Source organism: Anoplophora glabripennis, unplaced genomic scaffold, assembly GCF_000390285.2.
Source record: "Anoplophora glabripennis isolate ALB-LARVAE unplaced genomic scaffold, Agla_2.0 scaffold38, whole genome shotgun sequence".
NCBI classification, from domain to species: Eukaryota; Metazoa; Arthropoda; class Insecta; order Coleoptera; family Cerambycidae; genus Anoplophora; species Anoplophora glabripennis.
Genome location: NW_019416373.1, coordinates 313153 through 328914, shown reverse-complemented (window position 1 = coordinate 328914; position 15762 = coordinate 313153).

Here is a 15762-nt window from a genome sequence, read left to right as displayed (position 1 = left end):
AGAAAAGTTTACTTGCCATAATCTATATTAGGGGCATAACTGGGTTTAATAATATTTTTTTTCGAGGGTCCGTGACCGGGAAAATTGTATAATTTATTTGTGTGTTTGACTCTTCGTGGGGCAATTCTATAGCAGATTGAAGATAACCGAGGAGAGCAATTAAAAGAAATTCTCAGAACTTGAGGCTTGTGTTTGAACAAAAGTATCTTTCTGCGAGTTGTATTTTTAAACGTAATAAAAATGACAAAGGTTTGTATCGATGAATACAGGGTATTGTACATTGTTTGCCTCGAATCTGAAGCTTACTGATTTGTTGTTTTATGGATTTATAATTTGTAATTGACTGTAGCAAAATGCAAATGCAAATGTAAAATTGTTGTTATTAGCAATACATTTGTAACCATGGTTAAAAGCATTTATTTATTTTTTTATTTGTTCACATATTCCTTTAGATAGCTGAAACAAAAACATATTTACGCTAATTATAAAAACTCATTGTAATGTTATTCACAATGATATTCATGCTTATTCTGCTAAGAGTTTTGAAAATGAAATAATCTTTTTTGTACTTTTTTTTTGTTTATTGTTTGTATGATTTCCGCCAAATTAATAGAGGGTATTTTTATGGAATAGTAAGTAATGTTTGATTATGTTTTTATTTTATTATTTTATTATTATTTTTATTTATTTTATTTTATTAGCATTTCAGACGATTTATAACACAACTGCAATGTTAATTACCGATACCTGTGTATAAATTTGTATTATAGTATACTTGAAAACTCTAATGACTGCATTTTTTGAGTGATCTCTGATCTGATCTCTGAGTGATCTTTGAGTTTGATGCATCTTTTGAACAACGTAGTCTACACATCTAAACATGTCCTTTTCTGAAACATTTATTATTTTCCTAAAGAAGATAAAAAAGTTTTGCATTCTTCTACAATAAATTCCTTTATTTTCTACAACTGTAGATGTGCTTAATTTTTAAACGGGTGAAGACAATTCGATTCTTAAAACGGAGTTATATTTCCAGTGGCTGATATTCAACTGATGACTTGTAGGCGCTCTTGTAATTTTTTTCTTATGAGAGGTACCTCTATTTGTCAAGTAAAATTTTATCCCTTTTACTTTTTTTTATACAATGTATACAAATGCATAGCCAAGAGTAACTTGAGTCCGACTCTATCTGCATTGATGATAGAACCACAGCAGCAATATAACGTAGACGGGGTGACATATTTGTATATCAATATATAATCCAAATAAGCGTGAGTTATTTTGAAAAATCAAGGGGTACATTATCCAATACAATCATTTGGTGTACATTTGTTACAAATGTCAACATTTTAAGGAAATATGGTAAAAACTGAAAATTTGGTATTGGTGTACAAATTTTGCAAGATGTAACGGGAGAGATGAGGAGGCCATAGATATTTTTTTGAAGATATTTCAAAGTTTCTCTGTAATTTTTGGTCTCCTGAATGAGAATAGTCCGCTATAATTTTCTGGAATTGATCCATATAGAAACTAAGTGACTCGGCTTCAAGTTCATCAAGAATTCCATTCTGGACCATATCAGAAACTCCTCTTGTGTAGTCTTTATTCTTGTGGTTACCTACATGGCTTTCAATAACTCCTTGAAAGCTAAACCATTCTACCTCTTCTTTGTCAGCCAGTGTAGAAGATATAAGCCTGACTTTCGACTTATTTATGATTTACTGTTCATCAAAAACCGTTTCCTTAAATTCTTCTATTGGTGACGAGAGTTGATTCCCAAAGTATTCGAGGCATTTTCCATTTTCACCCAAAGCTTTGCAGAACTTCTTCATAAAGTCACCTTTAGTATCGAGTGGTGGAAGCAATATTCTTTCTTAAGATCAAACTGTAACCTCTGGTGCACTATGAACAAATTTTGATCCAATGGTGTAAAAAGGTTTCAGTGCCATATTATCCCATCCAATTTTAGTCAAACAGTGGCAAATACTTCATATTAAAGTCACTGTAACTTGTAGGATATGTGTATAGAATAAGGCTGTAAATGCTTCATTGAACGAGCAAATACTTTGTCGTTTTTGATATACAGTCACCAGAATGTCAACGCCACTTTAAATTTGTCATTATGGAGTAAATAGCACCCACTCAGAATAACACAAACTAGTCCTTAACTTGAAAATTGCCTTTAATGCCAATTCTACTTAAAATTCGGTATTAAGCCATAATCATGAATTTTACTAAAATGTAGATAGGATGAAAAATAACAGTAACTGTTACTCAACTGGGTGGCTGTAATATGACTTTAAATATAGTAGCATATTGGAAATTTTAATAGTAACTTGTTAGTGATCTATATTACAACAAAATACGTCAAAGAATAATATGTTATCAAATCGTGGCAAAATTACTTTCAAGTAACGAAAGTACCATTTGTGGTTGGCTAACTTTGCTATTTTTTTTGCTACATTTTTGCAAAATTAAATGATTTTTAACTTTTGTGAATTTTGTAGCATATACATTATATTTTGTTTTAAACATGCTACTACAAAATTATATTCGATACTTTAAAGAAACAAATGAAAATTCGGATATTCATTAATATAGTGCTATGATGATGGAAAAGAATGATAGATTGCTGTCGGTTTAGTAAAAATAATTTATTATTCTGTGACGATGCAACTTTTGCTATTTGGGATTACAATGTTTCTAATCTCAAAATGCAGAATCTTAGATACGTACACTTTTTTATCGTTCAAACTTTTCATAAGCATAATTTGCTTGTAGACCAGTTCTGAAGCCTTCAAAAATGGTAAAAAGTGAAAAAAAATTATAGTAGGATGAAACCCATTGGAAAAGGAAGGGATTATAACAGAAATGAAAGGAAAAATAATTTACGGACGATCTGAGGTCGGGAAGGGGAAGGGGTGAATTTTTAAGGGTAAAAAACGGTTTCCCTTGATTTCCCGAAAAACTCCATAAGACTTGTAGTCTTATGGAAAAAAGTTAAATGGCAAAGTTGTAGGTAATAAAAAGATCTACAACTTTTGTATTTACACTTTTTTGACGTAACCTTAAAATTTATGTGAAAAATTCAAATAACCAAGTTTTTGGTTTTTTATTTTTATCTTTTACAAAAAAAATAAAAAATTTCACGAAATTTGGTGAAAACTTACCTATTTATGTCCCAAACACGCTGTAATTTTTTTGATTTGAAATATTTGTTTTTTCACCTTATTTTTACTTCATATCGAAAAAGCACCCTAATTTTCAATCGAAAATTCTCACGTCGAAATATCTGCTTTTTTAAAAACGTCGATGGGCTTTTTCTTCGTTGAAATCTCTACTTTCTGATGGTGTAAAAAAAAATATACATTGCTGTGGTAAGTTTTCTCAGGAAATGCAAAGAAACGAAAAAAACAAGAATCCGAAAATTGTTTTCTAATCATTATGTACAATTTTGAGCTATTTATTAAAATTTACACTTTAATTACTCGAAAAACGTAAGATTCCAAGATTGCAAAAAACATGCGAAAATAGTTGTTCTAAATATTAAAGATAGAATTTAAAGGGGATTTTATCTAAAAAATGTCACTATTTTTTTCAGTAAAAAAGTTGATTTATTAAATTCTAATTACATTTATGTCATAGAAAATCTCATAACATATAAATATACATGTAAATCGTACTATTGAATTTAGTCATAGAATCTTGTTATTTATAAATATCTTATCTTGAATTCTAATCACTTATTCATTAGTTTTTGTCTCTTTGATGCCATTTCTTCATCGTGAGATTCGACAAACCTTCCCGATTCTAGTAGATCATCGAAATCTTCAAAACAATCACCTTCTCTATGAGATACCTTTTGATGGGCTAAAATTTTCCGTAGGTCACTCAGGTATATAAGTTATCTTAAAATAGCAATAAATAGGCATCTACGTATATAATTTAAAGAAGATTCTACAACTTTCCCAAAATATTGTAGATTGTCTTATTAAATATTAACTTTATTAACTGATTGGTTGTTAATTATAATGGTATAGTTCGACTTGTAATTTTTTTGTTTATCAATGTAACATGGAATCTTACGTTTTTCGAGTAATTAAAGTGTAAATTTTAATAAACAGCTCAAAATTTTACATAATGATTAGAAAAAAATTTTCGGATTCTAGTTTTTTTCGTTTCTTTGCATTTCCTGAGTAAACTTACCATAGTAATGTATATATTTTTTTACACCATCAGAAAGTAGAGATTTCAACGAAGAAATACCAAAAACTTGGTTATTTGAATTTTTCACATAAATTTTGAGGTTATGTGAAAAAAGTGTAAATACAAAAGTTGTAGATCTTTTTATTACTTTGCCATTTGACTTTTTTCCATAAGACTTGTAGTTTTTCCGGAAATCAAGGGAAACCATTTTTTACCCTTAAAAACTCACCCCCTTCCCCTTCCCGACCTCAGATCGCCCGTAAATTATTTTTCCTTTCATTTCTGTTATATTCTCTTTCTTTTCCAATGGGTTTCATCCTACTATACTTTTTTTGGTTTCAAAAATTATCGACCCTGGTCTATTGGTGAGTAATCGTATTTTTTCTTTGAAGCTGTATGCTTTTATTCTAAGAAGCAATTTATTCCAATTCGTTTACCATTTATACTTCCAATTCCAATAGAACTTGTAAAAGCAGTACGCAGCTTTGTTAAACATTCAAGTACGGGATAAAAGGAAATATGATCATGAGCGAAAGCTGCTTATTCGGGAACATGTTATTTAATAAATCTTATTCCGAGTTTGTATAACTTTGTAAGTAATCCTGGGCTGCGAACAAATGAAAAAACTTTTTGTGTTTGGATAAAAACTCCAGTCATTTATGTGGGATCCTGATATTATATACCTAGAGTGCCAACTAGTTGTTTATCTTAGGATTGCTGTAGGATAATCCTTCTACTTCCCAGTCTGTGATCTTGCGGAATTAGGGTATTCGGCTCATGGCCCTTGTTGCCTCGCTGTTTGCCACCCCTGAGAACTTTATCGGAAATGACTACGTCGTAAATGAGCCGATTTTTTCGGATGGGGTGAATAATTTTGCGCCAAGTTTTAAATATGCCCGGAACGTATTGGGATATTCCGATCGGAATTGCAATTATGTTCGACGGTGTTCACAAATTAGGGGTGTGAATTGTAACAATAACACGGGTAGTTAGAAAAATTGGAATGCTCTTTGACCAGACCCTGTTGTTATATTTTCGGACCCGCTGAACACAAATCTGAAGTCAAGGTAGTGCCAGCACAAACCATTTTCGAGCAAATGCACCCTAAATTCTGAAAAATTGGACATTTGCAAATATTTGCATCTAATTTTATGACAAATGCTATAAACTAAGGTAAATCAGATCAAAGATAAAAAATGGGAATGTTCCTTCAGTCATCAAGTCGGTAAGCTTCTCAGAATGCAATACAATTCATACAGTGGAAGCGCAGAAAAGAGAATTAGATCACATCATGCCACGAGGATCTGCTGATAGCTGAAAATGAAGAAAATTTTCCAGAGGAAGGAATACGAAGAAGCAGACGAATAGAGTATAATAGTCTCATAAATTAAATAACATGGGACATCAACCAGCATGCTAGAACTTTTTATTTCCCACCTTGTTGGTCTCTTGCAATATTTACCCTACAAAATATATTATCTGGTGTATGCCTCAATATTCCGTATTGGGGCTGCTATAATTGAATATTTTTATTGAGGATGCAGATTTTATATCAATACATATATTTGCCAGTGCCAACATTGGTGTACTAATTTCATTTATCTGCTCTCACTATAGTAAATAGACTATTAATTGTTTTTAAGGAGGTAAGTGGACTTTACCGTGGAACTTGAAGTTGCTATGGACAACGGGAGTTAAGTAACTTACCTCCTTAGAGAAAAAAGCAATTTCGAGTTATAAATGCGTATTTTATGAACAAATAAATAGAAATATTTGATGAACATTACATATTGTTAATTATTATGAATGAACATTTATAGTACTTGTACATAGCTATTACATTTAGTAACATTTATAAAATCTGGATAATTATTCCTCTCGCGTTTATTGATTGTCACATTTTTATCAAAATAATTTAACATTTAACTTTAATATTACCTAATACTCTGCAGTGGCTCGACTGCCATTGTATGAATTGGCAAAATAGTTTCAACTTGTTCCACAATATTCTATTTTCTCTAAGCATTAACGGTAAATGCAACAGTAACCTGAATAATGAATATTAAACTTTGCTCTCAGGAAATTCGAATTCATAACTAATTCAGATGTTAAGTCAATGTTATTGTGAAGCCAGAGAGCCGAAGCAAATGATGTTCGGAGTTTTATTGTGTGGAAATGGTAGTGTTGTTTGAAATATCGCGATAAAGCGACAGTATTTGGCCCCTATTTCCATATCTCTGTTATTGAGATAATTAAATATAACAATTGAAAAGTAAGCGTGCGTATCATAATTCTAAATTATTTTCCACAGCTACGAGAAAAGTCGTTACGTCACAGTGTTCTTATAAAAATTGTTTGTCACACACTATTAAAAATAACCTTGCTTTTGAATTCCTAATTTGGGGTGGTCTAGAGAACAGAACTGACGCTTCACAGTATTTTGTCACGAGGAACAAGAGACTGCCAAAAAAGGACGAGAAGCAAAGGGACAGTTCAAATCTTTACGTAACTAGATTTTTTGAACCGATCCATGGAAGAACAGAGTTTCAGACGCAATACTATTGTAACTGGCATTCCAAAAGAACTAGAATGTTTTATTGTAAAGGACAGATGGATTAGATCTAACAGAATAAATGGGACAGACACCTTATTAAACAATTCCTGATACCTAACGACTCCCTCGTATTTTAAGCCCAAAAACAATATTCTGTTTTCCGCCTCGCGCGGATGCGAGCAAAATGCAAATCTCCTTCAAAAAATGGATGTTATACTGTTCGGTAAGTTGTGAATTCACCCATCCTTCCTGTCGTGTTATAACAGCCAATTTAAAAAGCGCCACGTTGTTTACAGAACATTAAAATCGTTGTCCCTTTGTCATCAGTTCTGGCTTCCTATAAATTTCAGCCGGTTCACATGTGAAGCCGTTGCCGAGTTTCGTTCTGCGTGAGTTTTAAAATTGCGTTTTAACAATTCCATACTATAACAAATATCATTAAAATAGTTAAAAATGTATGTCATCTAACCTCAGGGGTAATTTTCTATACTACGATTTAAACTTGTGTAAACTATCGTACAACTTAGACACATATGAGATGTCTTTTATTATTAACTTTACGCTTCTATATCTGAGAATCTACACAGTAGAATGCTGTCGTATTTGGCTAAAAAGAAAGGGGTTACGATGTAGTTTTTATGGGTGCAAGATTTTGTCGATTGCATAGAAAATTCCCTTGGCAATAAATAATTGTTTATGGAGTAAAACGTTGAAAACTTTTTAAAATTTTAAATGGTTATTAAAGTAAAAATAGGTATTTTTAGTACTGATCGTTGTTTATTATGTCAACCAGTACCTCTAAAAAATGGTGTGCCCTTTCTAAACCTTAATTTAAACCCACGGTACGCGATAAGCTTTTTGGAATTTTCTTAATTAACAATCCTGTCAAACGAAAACCACGACATCGATCGTTGCAAAATTTTTAGGGTAGAATTGACATATGTTTTACCTTTTGTTCACACAGTTTCATCAATATTTATAAATATTTACTTATTTTAAATATTGCTCCAAATATACGTAGGATTCTCTACTATATTTTACCCATTGTTAATGCTAAATTCCACTTTTTTAATTCGCAGTTGTTGTAATTTTATGGAGAATCGTCAAATAAACAAAAAATAAACAAGGAATGACTTTTTTTATTTAGGGCTTATTTTCAATGTTACAGGGAGAAATATGTCGAAAAACGTGTCATTTTTCGTTCTTTTTGTATGTTTGTTGCTTCCCTGAATATAGATAGCAATGGTTTTTTGAAATAGGCAAACTGGGATTCTTATTCTACATAATATTTGGGATTTTTCTGTACAACAAAATATATTACTCCAAACACAAACGCCAAACGCTACTTTTACTGCTCTATCGCCTGGACTATTTTACATCTCGTCAAAATCACACCCTCGAATTGCTTATGACATTATTTCAACACTATAATTTTTAACTAATGGTATTGTGAGAAACAACTGCTCTGCGGATTACAGCTCTGTCAAGTACTCAATTATACTCGAAAAATCCAGTAAACCGTCAAGTCCACGAAATCATAGTTTGTAGGTTATATCTCGCCCACATTTATTATCCACATTTACGTAAAATTTAACATGGTTAACAAATAATTATAGAAATTTTTTAACTTACGTTTTAAGGAGCTGTAGTTCCCATTCAAGGAAAACTTCGAAATTTAATACACTATTTTTTGACAGCGAGTAAAGATTTTCTTTAAATCAAATCAATTATCTGAGGTACCTAATCCACAACCGAAGTAACTAATTATAGGGTACCTAATTACAGGGAAGAAATATATTATTCTTGATGCATATCTTAAACTAAGATATTTACATCTTCCATCAATAAAGCTTTCTTTGAACTGATGACATTTAACAGTGGTAAATGGACATTAATGATATGGCGTATAAATAAATATGTTACGCATTCTTCTTAATTCAAGAAATTTTTATTTTACCATGTGAAAACATGCCATTAACGTAAAAAGTTTTCAATTGTCTCTGGTCTGGCCTGTCTAAATGACAGGCTTAAATGGAAGAGTAAATAATTAAATTCTCAATAAATAAATAAACCCTTTTTTTGGTGTCTGGTCAGACAAACTGTCTGTCTTCTCCTTGGGAATACTTTTTATTAACTTCTAAACTTCTACTCGATCCTACTTGTCCATGCGGTGAAACTGTGACTTAAGGACTTAGGTACACAGGAGCACCAAAGTTGAGTTGATGTAAGTTGCAGAATACTTGAGCTTTAATGGTCTTTGGAATATGTGCGGTTTTTGGTAAATTATTATAACATTAAGCTGATTTATATTAAATTGTTTCATTCTTAAGACAACTAAAGGCAACTGGATCTGTTTTTTTTCTTGCAAAGTGACTTTGCAACTCTGAATTTACATCCTTGTATGCCTGGTAATCTTCTTAGCTGCACAGGGGTATATTATCGTGATTGCAAATGCCATTACTGGTGAAGCAAATTCGTTTAATCAATACGGAGCAAATGGTTGTCTTCAACACACATTGCACATGCAAAAGTTGCATTATTCAAAAGCCTTGACTAACTTAAGAGTGCAAGTAAGTTATTATATTGGGTGTTTTTAAGTTGTGTAACTCGACAGAACCAAAAAAAGTAAAAAAAAATGTGTTCAGCGTATAAACATGTGGATTTTTCATCGCAAAAGTTATCTGTTCCGTTAGTGGAACAAATTTTTATGGCCCACATTTTGCTGTAAAAGCCATTTACCAAAATATGCTTCTTTGTGATGGTTGAAAAATTGAGAGTAATTTGCTGCGTGCGATAGGGATATAATAGATTTTCTTCGATTCTATAAATTATATTCGATCTACTCAAAATCTTTATTAGACTCTGCTGATGGCATTTAAACGATTGATAAGTGAACAGTTTGTGCAGGATAATCACGTGAAAATTGTCGGTCTCTTATGTCCCTTATTGTTCGAGATACGAAAAAAGTTAAAAATAAATGATGTACGATATTAAAAAAAATATATGACAGGCATACCATAAAGACAATTGAAGATCGCATTGTACCTCTTCTATCATTTTTACTGTCGTAATAATTATAAAACAATGGTATAGGTAATTTTCCTGTGATTTCAACTTACAAAAACAAGTGAATGTTGTAGTTTGGAGATTTTTTGGCAGAACACCCTGTATATTTCGATAGACATTATACACTAATGCAAAAAATTAAAGGTTCAAAAGAATTTCCGAAATTTGTGTATTTAGGTGATAAATGGTTGTATCGGGAATTTAAAAAAGCATTTTGAAGCGCTAAGATTCTAGTTTTTAGGTCTTTCGGTCGAAATTTTTTAGTTAATTCTAAGAAATAGCGTGATAAAAAAATCAGATATCGACCCCGATTCATACCGTTTATTGAAACAAACTAATAAATTTTTGTGCAGTCTGTAATCGCTTAAAAAACAGTTTTTTTTTTCAAAACTACCTTTTTTCTTCTATGAAAAAAAAAATATTTTTTTTTTCATCAATTTAAACGTTATTTGTGGTAAAAATGTGAGAAAACTTTTAATTTTAATCCATTTTAATCATGATTATGAAGTGTTTCACAGAGTTCTTCTGGGTATATCGAACTGTATATGTCATGCTTAATATTAGTCATTTCGTGAATGTTTCTAATTTAGCTGTTAATTTTTTAAAAAACCATAAATTACCTTTTTTTCGTTTTTTAAAATTCGTGTAAAAGATGAAAAAAAAAATCCGAAAATTTGCGCCAGCTTATAGGAAATTTATTCCAGTTTTCGAAACTGCCCTTCAATTCTCTGTACGACCATTTGTCGCCGAGATATCTATGATTAAGACAAACGGACCCTTTTCCATTAAAAGTCCGATATTTTCATGAAAAATGATCGTATCGAAATTTAAGAAAATGAAATTGAAGCTCAAGAAACAAGCCATCTGGTCCATGCAATGGCTCAGCTGAAAAAAAAATTTTCCAAGTCGATGGACTAGCGCTTGTTTTGTAGCGCTATTTCTTAGAATTGCATGATATCCGTAGCTCCTAAAAAATTTCGACCTAACGATCTAAAAACTAGAATCTTAGAGTTTCAAAATGTTTTTTTTTTAATTCCCGATACGACCATTTTTCACCCAAATACAGTCTGTCAAAAATCACGGAAAAATTGCGGAAATTCCTTCGACTATTTAATTTTTTGCATTAGTTTAGTGATATGAGGTTTGACAGGTATGTCTCCAATAATAGGAGAGATATAACCAAAAGAGAGAGTTTATTTTTGGCATACTATTTCGGCCATATCTTCCTTATTAGTAGAGATAGATATATCAAACCTTATATCGTTGTAATCCAGAAAAAGCATCCTATGCAAATATGTAAAAATGTACAATGTGTTTTGTTTAAGGAGAACACAAGGTTAGAAAACACACACACACGCACACACACATATATATCTTGAGATGAAACCAGATTAACGGGAGAAAAGTAAAATTTAAATTAAATCGTTATGTAAAAGACAAAGTGGCAAAGTTAATGGTTGGAATGATTATTATAAAATTTATGATTGAGTTGATTATCATGTTAGTAAATAGTTAAAAAAATAAGTTAGAATAAGAGGTAATAAATGATATTAAAATTGAAAGACAATTTGTAGATTAATTAAAAATATATGTCAGAAAAATGTCAAAATTAAAGTAGGATACACAAGGATTCTGTAGTCACTAGAAAGGTCAAATAATATGAGAAAATAAAAAAATATTTTGAAGTATAAGGCAAAATTGAATGTAAAGAAAGTAGAATAGGGTGTATAAGTGAATAAGAGAAAGTGAAGTGAAGTGAATTATAAGAGGAAGAGGACACGTTCAAAGATATGTGGAAAGGCCTTTAAAAAAAAAAAAGAAAAATCAAGATAGTAAGAAAAGCGAAGGATTTATTGATTAGTTACAGAAAGAATTTTGAAAACGACAGTTATTAAAAGTAAGAAAAGAAAACATAGAGAAATATAAGCAGTTAAGAAGCGAGAAAAGGGAAAAAGACTCAAATAGGAGAAAGCAAGAATTTAAAAATACCAGTTGAAAAAATAAGGTATCTAAGAAATTCGAGACAAGCGGATCATCCACAAACAAGATCCAGGAAGACATAAAGAACGCTGAACAACAGTAGCAGATTCCAGAGGCCAGTAGGAAAATCAGGAAAACGGAAGATCAGTAGCAGGAGAGCAGTAAGGAAACCGCATATCAGTGGCAGAGGAAAGAATCAATAAAACAAAGTAAAGGAGAGAAATCAGTCGACACATCTTTATCGATTATACGTATAAAAAGGTACCTTTTATAATAAAAACAAAAGTCGTATACGAAATATAATACAGAATTGCAAAAGTAAAAAAAAAATTTAATATAAAAACGTTTAGTAAATCACTAATTCAATATTAAGCAAAGTTATTTAATCATTTCATATATATACTTAAAACTGGCCAATCTTTGTAGAATTAAATATTAATATTAGAGAAAATTAATAAGTGTTAAATAAGAAGTTATAAGATAAAGCGTCAGTGTCTTAAGGTATGCAACCAGTATTACATGAAATTTAATTTAACGATATTATCAATATAACCTCTTGTATAAGGCTTTATAAACATTGTGAAATACTTCAAAATATTGACTAGTGTGTTTAAGAGTTTAGAGTGACAAAATTTGACATATATATAGAACAAAAAAATTAATAAATTCATTTATTACTAAACCTCTTGTTTTTATAGCTGTGATTGGTGTGGTTTCTTGCTAAAGCATAGAACCGACTACGGAGATAGAGTCTAGAGCTAGGTAGGGCGAAGATATACAATACACAATACACCAATCCAACCAAATTAATATCATATCGTACACACATATAATCATAACAATATATATCCGAAATGCAACATTTAATTGTTTTTCTCTGTTTTTCTCTTCTGAAATCACAAGAAATTTTTTACAACTTAAGGGTGATAGAATCTTATGCGAATAACCCTGTATGTATTACAAAAATGGTAAGCATTTATAAATTTTGCGCATGTATAAGTTCGTAGAGTATTGTTTTTATTTTATTTAGCTTTGGAAGTTTCACGACGAAAAAAAAAACGAGAGGATTTCGAATTTATTTCACGTCTGTTTTGAGCGGCCCTTAATTTATCGACGCTGAAATTGGATCTGCAAAAACAAAGCCCATTAGATCTCAATGATGTTGTGACTGCCAGAACAATGATGTTGTGACTGCCAGAACTATTCAGGGACAAAACAGTTTGACATGGTAGCATTTTGTCTATTCGTGTTTTCTGTATCGTGTTCATGGTAGTGCGTTGTTCTTCATTAAATCGCGAAAATATTAAATAGATTCTTGTAGCTGTTTTGCTGTGGAATTGTACATTGTTTTATTTACGCTTTCTTTATATTTTTCACAATTTCTCCTCTACGTATAGAAAGCATAATCTTCCAAATTGTTTGTTGCATTGTTTTACCTATATAATATGTGGTTAACTTGACCTTCATTTGTGACACTCTGTATATGCAAAGTCATCATCAAAACATTAATTATACAGGGTGTTAAAAGTTTGACTGCCTTAATTTTAACAGACGATAGAATATATTAAAATAAATTAAAAAACCTTATATGACATGGGTCCTAAACCCAACCATTTCCGAGAAAAAAATTATGAAAATCTCCAAGTTGATGTACAAAAGATTGATTAATTAAGGAATATTGACATCTCTTTTTTGAACTTCTTTATGCTTAATTCTAAAAAATAATTAGAGTTTAATTAAAGTTTCTATTGCAATTTAATACTAATTGCAACTTAATCCGTAAAATCAGATCGGCATTCCCTTAAATTTATCCATTAATTAGTTACATATAACCAAAATGCGCTGCGCGATTTTCCGTGTATGGAATCCTTTTATCTCGTATTAAGCCAATTACAAAGTCAAACTCAAATTAAGCCCCCCAATCAGTATAGCATTACCGCGACCATGCATTCAATTGTCAATAAAAAAGGTCTATTAGTAAATAATTTGTACTGTTTCATGTAGTTGTATCGTGTTTTGGTGAGGGAAATTGTGGCTTTTCTAGTAAATGCGCATAGCTACATTTATTATTCAACTGTAATTTATCAGTTCAGTTGTGTATGAATTACAATAATTGTTTGTTGTGTAAATGTGTTTCCATTAGTAGCACAGAACTTTTAGAAGCTAAAAGTGATTGGTCAAAGGAAATTTTCATTAACAAAGCTCTGTATTCATACTATATTTGAGTTACTTTTAGTTTGGTACTAAAGACAACACTCACACTAACATTGAGTGCTGTTGGATCCACTTCTAGAATGGTATGTGTCACACAAAATAAAAGGTCGTGTCTAAAACACTGGAGATTTTATCAATAGGATCAATCACAGTAATTCAACTAGGTCCGGACAATATCCTAGTGAGGTATTGGAAGAGCTTCATCGATAGTTTGTCACAGAAGATCAGGATGAGAATTTAGTAGACTTGATGAAATTGTGCACTAGATGGACCTTTATACCCTTCTTTAGAGATAAGCAGCAGCTATGGCTTCTTGTTTACTTGTTTATCCTTAGCCCTGACAAATATCTACCAAGAAGATTTTTGGAAGAAGGTCTTGGAGTCAGCAAGTCCAAAGCCAGTGTTGGTTGAAATATCTTAATGATACAGATTTGTCATCTGGCTTCATGAATATAACAGAAAAACTTTCTGGACGACACTAGTGGAGTAGTATCCAGTCATCAACTTCACTATAGAGTTTGTAGGAAATGATACTCTAGGACGTAGGGTTTACAGAAAGCCAACCCACTTAGATAGGCATTTATAATAGTTTGTTAGATTTCTAACACATGAATAAAGTGAAGTTATAAAATTTTCTTGACAGTTAAGATTAAGAAGTTAAAAGAAGCAAAATACCTCAAAAGTACAATGAATAGAGATACCAACGTCATCAGACTTTAGAGAAAATATTTATATTTTTTAAAAGTATTAAATAGTTATGTGAACAGTTAACTTAATATCGAAATTAGATGGAAACTGGAGTATGTATTTCCAAAAGGAACATTAAACTAAAACAGAGCCAGCGAATTGGAGTCATGTACTAGATCATTTAAACTTTATAACCAGATTAGATGTTGCTATAACAGGTCTGTTATGGGAATGTATTCATTCTAAATTCAAAACATAGATGCCTACTGCAAACAACACGATTATTTCATTGTCTATTGTAATTTCCGAAGTACAGGTGCTACAAAAATGTTCCTGTGCTTTCTCTATATTTTTAGTATTAATAAATGGCTACAGCAGTGAACCATATAGTTTGGGCCTTGCCAAAGTGTAATAGAATTTATTAACTGAGTTTAGGTAATGCAATTCCTTGGATTCTCTAATTATAAAGCTTGCAGTTTGGCAAACAGATAAAGTTATATTATTAAAGTAGCCTTTATACGAAAGTTTTGTATCGAACTTTTTTCACATACTTATTTAATTTTGTTGAGAATTACTTCCACAATTTTTAGAGATGTTATAATGTAACATATATTGAAATAAACCTAGTTTTATCATTAATAATAATTTGTCTAGATATTTTCAAGTCATCTGCAAATATAAGGCATTTAGAATGACACACAATATTTGGTAGATCATTAATAAGATAAAGAAACACTATTGATCCAAATTCGAACCTGGGGGGACACTTGAATAATTCACATATTAATTTGAAATTATACAATTTTATTTTACTGAAAATGTTCTATTTCTTAAATAAGAAACAAGTATTAATAAAACGTTTGTTACTCCAGAATTTCTATAGCAGTATGTAATGGTGCACTTTGCCTGATAAATGTCTTCTGGAAATCTGTATAAGTTTGCTATTTGAAGCATGTAGATGAAAGATGATTGATTTTTTGTTTGTTACGATTTAACTCAAAAACTACTCAACCAATTTTACCGAAAGCTACATCTCCTCGGAGTAACTTAGGCTA